The sequence below is a fragment of the Hibiscus syriacus genome, unplaced genomic scaffold (assembly GCF_006381635.1).
Source record: "Hibiscus syriacus cultivar Baekdansim isolate YM2019G1 unplaced genomic scaffold, ASM638163v2 tig00111332_pilon, whole genome shotgun sequence".
NCBI classification, from domain to species: domain Eukaryota; kingdom Viridiplantae; phylum Streptophyta; class Magnoliopsida; order Malvales; family Malvaceae; genus Hibiscus; species Hibiscus syriacus.
Genome location: NW_024063061.1, coordinates 20,904 through 34,483, shown reverse-complemented (window position 1 = coordinate 34,483; position 13,580 = coordinate 20,904). Strand labels below are relative to the sequence as shown.

Genomic DNA, 13,580 nt, shown 5'->3' with positions numbered 1-13,580 from the left:
AGAAAACCACCCAACACCTTTTTGTTTGCCTGTCTATGGTGAGGAAAAACTTGGGTTCTTGAACATGTATGTTTATCAATAAAAGTCCTAACTTGAAACATTTCGCAATCTTTTATCCTCTTTGCAATCATACGCCACATACAGTTTTTGTCAACATACACCTTGTTTCAAAACGATCTTTGCTTGATTTGTTAACTTTTAGTTGATATCCATCTTCCACACATTTCATATACAAAGCTATCTTCAAGTCTTCTTTTGTATCAAAACAATCATCTTTCTTGATACGAATAATTTTTGTGTAACAATCAACTGCTATCTTTACCAACTATTCTTCCGGTATCTGAAGTAATTCTGGCATATTCCAGTTATACTCCCGTGGTATTTTCTTCGGGGACTTTTCTTTGGGGATTTCTTCTTCTTCTTTTTCTTCTTCAGTGTTATATGAATTACAGAATGGATGTTCAACATGTTCATTTACAGTCGTAACTTCCTCCTCATTATCATCAACAACATCTTCCTCGACAACGGCTGTTTCATCATCAAAATTCGGGTATTGATCAATATCAAAATCATTACACGCAGGGTATGTTTCTTCTTCTGAAAAATCATCAAAATCCAAGTATTGACCAAGATCAAAGTCCGGGTATTGACCAAGATCAAATTTCGAATACTGACTACTACTCACAATTTTTTCTGTTGGCTTATCATCGTCTAACTGGTCAATACGAAAACCGAAATTTGGTGCTGAAAGTTTATTGGGATTTGGATTAGGGAAAGGTTGTGGGTTTTGAGATTGTGTTTGGTATTGGAAATGTGGTGAAACAATATTTGCTTGGTGATGAAATTGTGGTGGAACCATTAAATTTTGAGCACCATAAACTAGGGTTGAAAAACTTAGTTGATTACTACCCGCTACTGACCCAACTTCACTACTTCTAGGTTCAACAACATACAATGTAACATCATCACTTGAAACACTAATGTAAGCAATGAATCGTTCAACATCTTCATTGTCGGTTAACAAATAAACTTTACTATTTCTCTGATAAGATAGCCTAAATCCACTTAGGGGCTCTAAATTCAATTTATTTGCAACACGTAACATTAGAGTTTCATAAGTTCACTTTTTTAATGACAGTTTTAGTTGAAGATTCATGGGTAAAGGCATATATTGTAAAACACCATAAACATTCTCCCATGACCCTCCAAAACACAAATATATCCAAACATGATCAACATTAGATGATTTCATAATTGTAAATTAATTTACTAAACAAACGAGCTGCGAAACTAAAACCTGTTGCCGGATGGGGAAGGATGTCGTTGGATATAGGAACGGATGTCACCGGAGAGAGTGATAGATAGAGATGGAATGAGTTGCGATTTAGGGATTTAGGTTATGAGTTGCTGCTGCTGCGTAGTTATATATCCAAAATATTTGTGTTGCGAAATTAAAACCTGTTGCGAATTCAGAAATCGAGTTGCGAATTTGAAATTCAGTATTGCGATAGTAAGAATCTCGTTGTGATTTACGTAATCGCATTGCGATTTAGGAAAATCGTAATGCGAATTTGGGAAATCTCAATGCGATAGTCAGAATCGCGTTGCGAATCTGGAAACTGATTTGCAATACCGGAGATCGCGTTGCGAATTATCGATCGCATTGCGATTTAGTTGGTCATTTTGGCAAATCCAAAAAAAAGTTGGTTAAAATCGTATATTATAAGGCATTTTTGGTCACTGAGGTTATTTTCTCTATTTATTATGCTCAGATTGGAGAGTTACAGTTTAAATTTTCAAAGGCTTAATATAAAAATTAAAAATAAGTGTTTAAATTATACTTAAAATTAATTTGATTAAATAACACAAATGATCCCCGACTATAGGGTATTACTTTATTAAGTCTCTTGATTATTAAAAGTTACAAAATGATCCTTCAACTATAGAGTATTTCGTTGCTGAGTCCATTGACTATTAAAAGTTACAAAATGATCACCCGACTATTCATTGTATACCAAACTCGTCCTTTTCCGTTAAAGAATTGATTGACATTCTGAGCTTGACGTTAACCTTCTGACTGTGATATAATAAAATCTGAATCAGAATCTCAAACAAGTATCATATCTCAGCCATCATGTTAACGTCCAACTTAGACATATGCCAATTTTTTAACGAAAAATCACGGATTTGGAACATAATAAATAGTCGAGTGACCATTTTGTTACTTTTAATAATCGAGAGACTTAACAAAGTAACATTCTATAGTCGAAGGACTATTTTATAGTTTTTAATAGTCGAAGGACTTAAAAAAGTAGTAACCTATAGTAGGGGGCCATTTGTGTACTTTACCCAGTTAATTTTTTGTGTTTAAAGATTTTTTGTTAAAAATATGCTTAATATTTTCTCTGTTATCGTTTTAGATGCATAACATTAAAAAATCGTTAAGTGACACGTGTTACATTTATATATATATTTTTAAATAAAATATTATTTTATTTAAAAAAATATGAACATGACACATATCACTTATCGATTTCTTTAACAATAAGTACATAAAAGTGTAACGAAAAAACACTAGACACCTATTTTTAATAAAAAAGTTCTTTAAACACAAAAAATCAATTTAGAATATAGTTTAGACAGTTATTTTTATTTATACATAATATTTGTTTTTATTTATATTATTTATTTATATAAATGGGAAGGAAATCTAATATTATAATAGGACTTTTTAATATCAATTTCTATATTCAGTCAATAATTAACAAAAAAAAATAATTGTATACGAATGGAATGTACAAGTTATATACAATAGGGATGAAGAGTCATAATTAGGAATGATAATTTTAACTTGAATCTGACGAGTTTCAATTTGATTTAACAAGATCATTTTTCGAATCAGTTTCGGATTGAATTGATTTAAGTGTTATAAAAGGTGATGTCGTATCAAGTTCAAGTTTAAAGTAAAATTCTTCAACCCAACTGGTTTCCGAATAATAATATAATTTTTTTATATAGTTAGAGACAATTCTTATAATATCTCTATTTTTTTAATTAGACACATGCTTTGTTGAATAATTTTTTTATTATTTATATCCGGTGATGTGAGTTTTTATCCCAAAATCCGAACCTAATTTTGGATTGAGCGAGACATTCCTAAACTCGGGCAAGGTCATGTTCGGATGTAAATGGGTGCCTTGAGTGAGAATCTTACCCAGTTTTTGATACCTTTAGCTGCCTTAGTAGGCATTGGTTTTGTTTTACTTCAATGGTTTTTGGTCTCCAAGGTGAATGTCTCATCATACAATCAGAGCAATGGATATAAAGCAAAGCTGATTAAAGCTGATGAGGAAGAAGAGGGTACTAACAATCTCGAGGTTTCGATCAAGTGTGTAGAGATTCAACAAGCCATTTCTGTTGGTAAGCTCTGTTTCTTTTCTATTGATCTGTCCGTGGCTGAATTCTTACCAATTTGTAACATGTTCCCAAGTGCAACCTCTTTCTTTTATACCGAGTACAAGTACCTCTGTATCTTCATGAGCGTCTTTGTCGTCATCATCTTCCTCTTCCTTGGTTCGGTTAAGGGATTCAACCCCGAAAGTAAAGCATACAAATATAACCAGGGAAGTACTTGCAAATCGGCCTTGGCGAATGCCGCCTTTAGCATGATCGCATTCTTGAACGAGGCTCTTACTTCGATTCTCTCGGGTTTTCTAGGTATGAAAATCATAACTTATGCTAATGCTAGGACCACTCTAGAGGCAAGGAGAGGTGTTGGGAAGGCATTTATAATAGCTTTTCACTCGGGAGCGGTAATGGGTTTCCTTCTTGCTGTCAATGGCCTTTTGGTTCTTTATGTATCCATCAATTTGTTTAAACTGTACTATGGTGATGACTGGGAGGGACTTTATGAATCTATTACTAGTTATGGTCTTGGAGGTTCTGTTGGGAAATAAACGAGAACGAGTAATTTCCCTATAACCATATTAGTGAGAATGCTAAATAAAAGCGGAAAAATAATACCCGAAATTGATAACAGAGTTCAACCAATTATGCCTACAACTCCGGACTGCTGCAGATTGTCCACTCTTTGTGAGTACTATAAATGAGTGCGGATATGTGTGCAAGTATACACAATCGAACAAGTAATAAAGTGATAAGTTGAGTATAGTCTCCACAGGGAATCGGGGAAATCAAATAGGTTTGTCATGGCACTTTACTTTGTCACCTAAGTAAAGTTAGTTATGGTATGTACAAATGATAATGTTGTGGCAAAATGAGACGGATGTTGTGGATATGGAATAGTGGTATGGTAGCAAATGGATATGTTGCGACAAATTAAATTGACACATGCAAACAAATGGAAATGTCAAGGCAAAATAAAAATGCAATTACTAGATTTAATATATATAGGACTTTAGCTTTCTCACACGACAAGCTGCTATGGGAATGAGTGGTAGGAGTCACTAGGAAAATCTAAGTCTATTTCTCTGAATGATATTTCTTCTATGCCTAACCTGCCCGACAGAGTCTACAGAGGTGCCCTATGCCATCTCTAGTAAAGGACTCGATAGATTAAAGATTCCCTGGCAAATCCGATTGGCGTAAACCCTTGTAGTGATCCTATTGGTTCAGATAACATGATATGTCTCGGTAATACCTTTTTGTGGCAGCATTAACATCTAACCTATCGTTTTTGTACAACTCATTTTAGTCTAATGAAATCCTAGCCTTATCTCTAAGGTGGATTAGGCCTAGTTACTGCCTAGAACCCCTTGTTTTTGTAGTTCTTCCCTATTTTCTCTCGAAGACTAAAGATTAATTACCAAGGCATTCTCTCAAACCCTCAAGCTCTCCTAAGGAAAGGCTATTCTCGTAGCTCCTACAACCTTAAGGCATTAAGTTTCACAAACAAAACAGAATAAAGCATAAAAAATCAAGCATTCGTTGCAATAAAAACTTAAACATCCAAGCGTACTCCCACCAAATAGGATTAGTTTATGGTGGGGTTCGAAATAAACAAGCACAAAGCAAGTTTCATTCATTCCTTACAACCCAACAACAAAATATGAAAGCAAGAACTAAAGGGAGGAGAAAAAGCCTTCAACGTGCACTGCCAAATGCCTTCCTCAGCCACCAAGAACTGCTCCTAGCGAACTAGCTCCTCTCTGATGCTTAGAACTCCACTCCCTTCGGCTTGTCAAGGAGAAATGCCACGACAAGTATGATTGATGGAGAAAGATGAGACCTTCTCTCTCTAACTTTTTAAGCTCAAATCTGGGTGGAACCAAAGTCTTCTTCCATATGGCTTCATCCTCTATTTATAGGGGAAAACAAATCCTAGGACTTGATATTAACTTTCCTAAGAAACCCCAAAAACCATGGTTAAGTATTTAAGAGTCGAGCAAGATAGGCTATGATGCAGCCTTGGTAGCTAGCTGATAGACTGGTAAAATCCCGTTGCAGGCGCCCAAGGACAGACAAGATCTGCAGGGTCAGGCGGTGTCATCTACAGAACCGGCGGTAGCAGCGCCGATCCCTTCAGGCAGATCTTCGAGGTGGATTTCTCAGGAGGAGCTCTCGGGGAGTCTGATACAGCTGGCTTCAAAAATATCATCTCACAATGTGAGCACTTTCGAAATGCTGGTTGAACTCGACAAATTCATTTTGCTCAGCCATATACTTATGTCACGACATTTTCTTTCTTCTTTTCCTTGCTTGTAAAACCTACACATCATCAGACAAGTACCTTTCCCATAAAGCAGCACCGCAGTAAAAATAAAATGCCGCGACAAACTGAATTCCACCATATGCAACTAAATGCTTCTAAATGCATCTACATGGTCTTAAATAAGCTATTAAACACTCAATAACTTAAGTAAAAAGGTCCTAAAATGTGACCTTTTACAGAGTTATCACAGATCTTTTACTGAAGAGAGAAAATTTACAGGTGTTTACAAAACACTCACTACTCACAAGAAAGCTCTTTAGTATTGGGAGAAAGAAATGATTTGGGATGATTTTGAAGCTAAATGAGCTAGGGTATTTATAGTTGAAGCTTAAGGACTAATCTTTCAAATACCTTAAAGTACAATGACTAAATTTTGATTTTACCATTGTTTAAAAAAATCAGCATTTTCTTCTGCCAACTTGCACCACCGAAAAATGCAGCTAAATTTGATAATTTCTGCTGAAATCCCACCGAAAGTGCTGGCCACTTTTGTTGACAATTTAAAAATCTCCCACTTGAATTCTGATTTTAATATGTCTTCACACTTCGATCAATACAGCAGCATTTCTGGTCTTGTTACTCTAGCATGCCAACTGAAGCTGAACACAACTTCAGTTTGTCCATTGTCACCGTCTTTGTCAATATGTCTGCCGGATTTTGAGCTCCACTAATCTTTTCAAGTTTCAAAATCCCATCTTCCAGAAGAGACCGGATAAAATGATATCTCAATTGTATATGCTTCGTCCTAGAATGAAAAGACAGATTCTTTGCTAGATAGATAGTACTTTGACTGTCGCAATACAAGACATTGTTTTTTTGCCTAACTCTTACAAGAAACTTTGGAGCCAAACCATCTCTTTGCTGGCTTCCGTAACAGCAACATATTCGTCTTCAGTTGTGGAGAGAGCAACCATCTTCTGTAGTTGAGAAACCCAACTCACTGCAGTACCTCCTAAAGTATAGACATACCCTATAGTGCTCCTTCTGATGTCAAAATTTTTGGCTAAGTCAGAATCTACATAGCCTGTCAGTATCGTATCTCCACATTTGAAACAAAATGCTTTGTTTGTGGTATCCCACATATATCTGATGATCCATTTGACTGCTTCCCAGTGTACCTTGCCCGAATTATTCATGTACCTGCTAACAGCTCCCACTGCATGAGCAATATCTAGTCTGGTACAAACCACGACATACATCAGACTTCCAATTGCCGAGGCATATGAAACCTTCACCATGTGTGCACGATTTTCATTAGTTTTTGGTGACTGTTCTTTGGAGAGTCTAAAATGAACACCTAAAGGTGTACTTACTGGTTTAGCATCTTGCATGTTGAACCTGGAGAGTACTTTGTCGATGTACTTAGCCTGTGATAACATCAAAGTCCCCGACTTTGTGTCTCTCTTAATCCTCATCCCAAGAATCTGCTTTGTAGCACCCAGATCTTTCATTGCAAACTGCTTCGACAATTTTTACTTCAAATTTATAATTTCTTGTATGTCTGAACCTGCAACGAGCATGCCATCAACATACAACAATAAAATAATGAAGTTGTTGTCGAACTTCTTGATGTAGCAACAATGATCTGCTTGGCATCTGGTAAAACCACTGCTACTCATGAAACTATTGAACTTCTTGTACCACTGTCTAGGAGCTTGTTTTAAACCATATAAGTTCTTCTTCAACCTGCATACTAGGTTTTTCTTGCCTGTCTTTATGAAGCCTTCTGGCTGATTCATATAGATCTCTTCTTCCAAATCACCATGAAGGAAAGCTGTCTTTACATCTAATTTCTCAAGATGTAGATTCTCTGCAGCTACAATTTTCAACACCAGTCTGATTGTAGACAGTTTCACGACTGGAGAGAAAATTTCATTGTAGTCAATACCTTCTTTTTGGTGAAAACCTTTGACAACCAATCTTGCTTTGTAGCGTTTTCTCCCATCGTGCTCTTCTTTGATCCTGTAAAACCACTTGTTGTGGAACGCTTTCTTGCCTGGTGGTAATTCAGCTAATTCCAACGTCTGATTTGACATAAGTGAGTCCATCTCATCTTTCATGAAAGACTCCCACTTGACTGAATCCTCCACCTACATTGCTTCATCATAGCACTCTGGTTCACCATTGTCAGTCAGCAACAAGTAGTGCAAAGAAGGCGAATAACACTGGGTTGGTTTAGGAATTCTGGATGAGCGTCTCAAATCTGATGTGCATGGTTCTTCTTGAATTGCTTCAGGACTGATCTGAACATCAATTTCATATATCTCATCGAACTCAGTAAATTCCTTTGTTTCAGCTTCGATATTGGAGCTACTTGATTCTATGGTTGACTTGTCTTTATACATCACATTTTCATTGAAAATAACATCTTTGCTTCTGATGATCTTTCGATTTTCGTAGTCCTAAAATCGGTAACCGAACTCATCACCACCATAACCAATAAAGACACATTTGTTGGACTTAGCATCAAGTTTATTTCTTTCAGCAGAATTTATGTGTACATAAGAAATACAACCAAACACTCTTAAGTGTAAAAGGTTTATTTCTTTCTTACTCCAAAATTCTTCTGGTATTTCACCATCCAAGGGAACTGAGGGCCCACGGTTGATCAGGTAAGCTGCAGTGTTGATAGCTTCAGCCCATAGAAATTTGGGCAAGCCGACATGTATCCTCATGCTTCTGGCACGTTCATTCAGAGTTCTGTTCATGCGCTCTGCTACACCATTCTACTGTGGTGTCATGGGAACTGTTGTCTCCATCTTGACCCCATTGTTTGCGCAGAAATCTCTGAATCTACTATTTTTGTACTCTCCTCCATTGTCAGACCTCAACCGCTTGACTTTTAAACCAGTTTCATTTTCCACCATGGCCTTCCATTTTCTGAAAGTATCAAAGACTTCTGATTTTTTCTTCAGAAAATAAACCCACGCCTTCCTTGTTGAATCATCGATGAAGGTGACATAATATAGTGAGCCTGCAAGAGATGGAATTAGAGATGGTCCCCATACATCAGTATGAACCAACTCTAACTTTTCTACCTTGGGTGTCTTGCCAATCTTTACAAAACTGACTTTCTTTTGTTTGCCAAAGATGTAATCCTCGCATAGTCCGACATCTACATTTTTTAGATCCAGCAGCTTCCCTTTTGACAAAAGTGTCTTCATCCCTTTCTCGCTCATATGACCAAGCCTTTGGTGCCATAGGTTTGATTTTCCATCAGCATATGCTATTACAATGATATTCTCTAAATTAGAGGTTACATAAAGAGTATCAGTCTTCTTACCACGAGCAATGACGAGTGCTCCTTTGGTAATCTTCCATTCACAACCTGAAAAGGTTGTACTATATTCTTCTCCATCAAGCTGTCCAACAGAAATCAAATTTATTTTGAGGCCTGGAATATGTCTCACACCTTTCAGCTTTCAGGTGGTCTGGTTTGGCAACTTTAGTCGGATGTCTTCTTTTCCGACGATCTTCAAGGTTTCATCATTAGCTAGATGAACCTTCCCAAAATCACCACTGACATAGTTCTCCATGATTTCTTGCTATGGGGTGGAGTGGAAAGATGCCTCTAAATCTAAGATCCATGATTTAATCGGACTGTTGACGCTTAGAATCATGGCATCACCTGTCTTCTCTGTCATGTTGGTAGATTTATGTGTACTGATATCTTTCTTCAGTGCTCAAAAATCTCTTTTAAAGTGACCCTTCTTGCCACAATTATAACATGTAAAATTTTTCTTTTCCGTTCTTGATTTTCCCCTTCTGGATTTTGATCTGCCACGATTTGAATTTCTTTATGAAGTTCTCCCTCTAGACTCTGTGTGTAAGGCTGAGGAGTTTGATGCTTCACCCGATTTTCTCCGTCGAATTTCTTCACTCAATACCAGATCTCGAACATCGTCGAATTTTAATTTGTTGTTTCCCGACAAGCTGCTGACTGCTGTAACTGTAGCATTCCAACTGTCTGGTAGAGATGATAAGAGAATTAAAGCTCGAACTTCATCATCGAATTCAATTTCCACGGAACTCAACTGGGTTGTGATTGTGTTAAGTTCATTTAGGTGTTGAGCCACTGATGCCCCTTCTGTTATCCGCAAATTGAATAATTGCCTCATCAAGTGAACTTTGTTTGAGGCTGATGACTTCTCATACATACTGGAGAGAGCCGTCATAAGACCCACTGTGGTGTTTTCCTTTGCTATGTTAAAAGCAACATTTCGGGATAACGTCAGTCGGATAACTCCGAGGGCTTGTCTGTCGATAAGAGCCCAGTCTTCATTCTTCATGTCCTCTGGTTGCTTTCATGAGAGAGGTTGATATAGATTTTTCTAGTACAAAAAATCTTCAATCTTTATCTTCCAAAAGCCAAAGTCCGCACCATCGAACTTTTCAATTTTCACATTCCCTTCGTTTGCAGCTATCGCTCCCACTCGAATCTAGCTTCGTTTGGATTGTTTCTGACAATTCTTGCGAACCACCGTGTATTAGAATATTTCCGTCGATAAATTCGTATCACCGATAAAAAAATTTACTATTCACGAAATTTACTATTCACGTGAATAGCAATGAATAGTAACCTCACAAAAATTGACAAAATTCACAACCAAAAGCTCTGATACCAGTTGTTGGGAAATAAACGAGAACGAGTAATTCCCTTATAACCATATTAGTGAAAATGTGAAATAAAAGCGGAAAAATAATATCCGAAATTGATAACGGAGTTCAACCAATTATGCCTACGTCTCCGGACTACTGCAGATCTTTTACTGAAGAGAGAAAATTTATAGGTGTTTACAATACAATCACTACTCACAAGAAAGCTCTTTAGTATTGAGAGAAATAAATGATTTAGGATGATTTTGAAACTAAATGAGCTAGGGTATTTAGAGTTGAAGCTTAAGGACTAATCTTATAAATACCCTAAAGTACAATAACTAAATTTTGATTTTACCATTGTTTAAAAAAATCAGTATTTTCTCCTGCCAACTTACACCACCGAAAAATGCAGTTAAATTTGATAATTTCTGTTGAAATCCCACCGAAAGTGTTGGCCACTTTTGTTGACAAGTCAACAGGTTCTTCTATGGCCCTCTTTGGAAGAGTTGGGGGAGGAATATATACAAAAGCAGCCGACTTGTCGGTAAAGTCGAGAGAAATATCCCCGAGGACGTTCCACGAAATCCTGCTGTAAGTTCCCACAGTTCCTTTTTTCACTTTGCTGAACCTATTAGCCTGGGATACGTTCTGTTTGTTGTTTAGCTTTGGAAAATTGCTTTAGTCCTACGAATTGTCTAAGATAGTGTGGCACTTATACAGGTTATTGCCGATAATGTGGGTGATATGTCGGAGATATTGTCGGGATGGGCTCCGATCTGTTTGGATCGTACGCTGAATCAACATGTGCAGCTCTTTTTGTTGCATCAATATCATCCTTCGGTAGCAATCATGACTTTACTGCAATGTCTTACCCCTTGATCACTAGTTCAATGGGAATTGTGGTTTCCTTGATAACTACAATCTTTGCAACTGATGTGTTTGAGATTAAGAAAGTAAGCGAAATTGAACCGTCTTTGAAACGGCAACTCCTTATCTCCACTGTCCTGATGACTGTTGGGATTGCCGTTGTCAGCTTCTTGGCATTGCCATCGGAATTCACTCTTCGATTTTTGAACTGAAAAGCCGGGGAAGAACTGGTATGCAACCTTGTTAACTGTTTTCAATTGAAGGTTCCTGACTGCCTTTTACTTTAAGTCTTAATCGATTTATGCGTAATTCAAGCACCTTTTCTTATGTGTTGCTATCGGTTTGTGGGCTGGACTTGTTATTGGATACATTACAGAATACTATACTAGCAATGCTTACAGGTAAGGACATTAAGATTCCGTATGCCTTTGCTTAATCGGAGTTGTCATTTGCTATCTATGATGCTTACCGCCCTCTTCAAATGCCAGCAGTCCGGTGCAGGATGTGGCGGATTCATGCAGGACAGGTGCTACGACAAATGTTATTTTCGGGTTGGCTCTGGGGTACAACTCTGTCATCATTCCCATATTTGCCATTGCCACTTCTATTTATATGAGCTTTAGACTGGCCGCCATGTACGGAATCGCCATGGCCGCTTTGGGAATTCTCAGTACTATAGCTACTGGTCTTGCGATTGATGCTTATGGTCCCATAAGTGACAATGCTGGTGGCATTGCTGAAATGGCTGGCATGAGCCACTCGATACGCGAAAGAACCGATGCTTTAGACGCTGCAGGAAACACCACTGCCGCTATCGGCAAGGTGAGCGGATTATGTTTATTTCGTAATCTTTTTTGGTTCTCTTCAAATTCATTGATCGTACTTAAGAATTCCATACATGTTTCTCTCATTGCATTTCAGGGATTTGCAATCGGTTCGGCCGCGCTTGTATTTCTCGCTCTATTTGGTGCCTACGTTAGCCGAGCAGGCATCGAGTCGGTCGACGTATTGACACCAAGGGTCTTCATTGGCCTAATAGTTGGAGCCATGCTACCCTACTGGTTTTCAGCCGTGACAATGAAGAGCGTCGGCGGTTCTCAAAATGGTCGAAGAGGTTTGTCGGCAATTCAATTCGATTCAGGGACTAATGGAAGGCACATCTAAACCGGACTATGCAAACTGTGTCAAGATCTCAACCGACGCCTCACTCAGGGAAATGATACCACCCAGTGCACTCGTCATGCTCACTCCGCTTATCGTCGGTGTCCTAGGCGGCTCACTCGTATCCGGCGTCCAAGTTGCCATCTCGGCTTCCAACACAGGAGGAGCATGGGATAATGCCAAGAAATATATTGAGGCAGGTGCAAGCGAGCATGTCAAGTCATTGGGTCCAAAGGGTTCGGATTGTCACAAAGCTGCAGTGATAGGTGATACAATAGTAGATCCACTCAAGGACACTTCTGGACCATCATTCAACATCCACATTAAGCTCATGACGGTTGAGTCATGGGTGTTTGCTCCTTTCTTCGCCGCGCATGGAGGCTTGCTTTTCAAAGTGCTCTAAAGGAAAATAACTTTTAATACCATGAAATAAATTTAAATCCGTTTAGTATTTTTGGGTAATGCATCTTCTCTTTTTTCATCAAAAATTTGGTCATCGGATTTGTTGTATCTTTAAAAATAACTACTCCATGAATTCCATTGACAAGAGACTTGATCAAACTTTGCTTAATCTAATGATTATGGGTTTTAGTAATTTTGTTTATCAACCCATAGTTAAAGGACAATAACCCAACATTTATCCTGCTAAAGAACTCGGTATACTAACAAAATAATGTCTAGCAAGGCTTAAATATATTAAAGATAATGTATTGTTTTAAAATTTACTCTTATTTTTTTAAAATTGAGTCAATATATTATTTTTGTATTTGAAAATCTTGATATTTTCTTCAATTTTTATTTTATGTTATTGTTAATTATTGATAGAGATGATAATTTAACTCGAGTTCGGTAGATATTGACCCGACTTGATCTGATAGAGTTGATTTTTTTATATATAAAAAAAAGAGTTCTCATTGGGTCGAAATTTATAGAGAGTGAGGTCATGTTAGGTATGAGTTTATGGTGAAAAATCTCTAATCCGATTCGAGAATTGTTTCCTATAAATTTAGGGATAATTACTATAAGATTTCTCTCTTTATAGTTTTTTTAATTAGGTCCCTATTTTATTGAATAAAAGTATTTTTATATTTATTTTGGGTTGAGCTGGATTCAGGTAGAGAAAATATGCTTTCTGAGTTGGGTCAAGTTAAGTGGAGAAGATATACTTCTGGAGTCAGGTCAAATTGAGATGGAAGAAGTATATTTATTGAGTCAGATCGTA

General features: G+C 37.4%; 1 pseudogene; it reads left to right on the top strand.

Annotated features, from left to right (window-relative positions):
- The first annotated feature begins 3,188 nt into the window (after positions 1-3,188).
- LOC120158928 lies at positions 3,189-12,769 on the top strand (annotated as a pseudogene).
- The last annotated feature ends 811 nt before the right edge of the window (positions 12,770-13,580 follow it).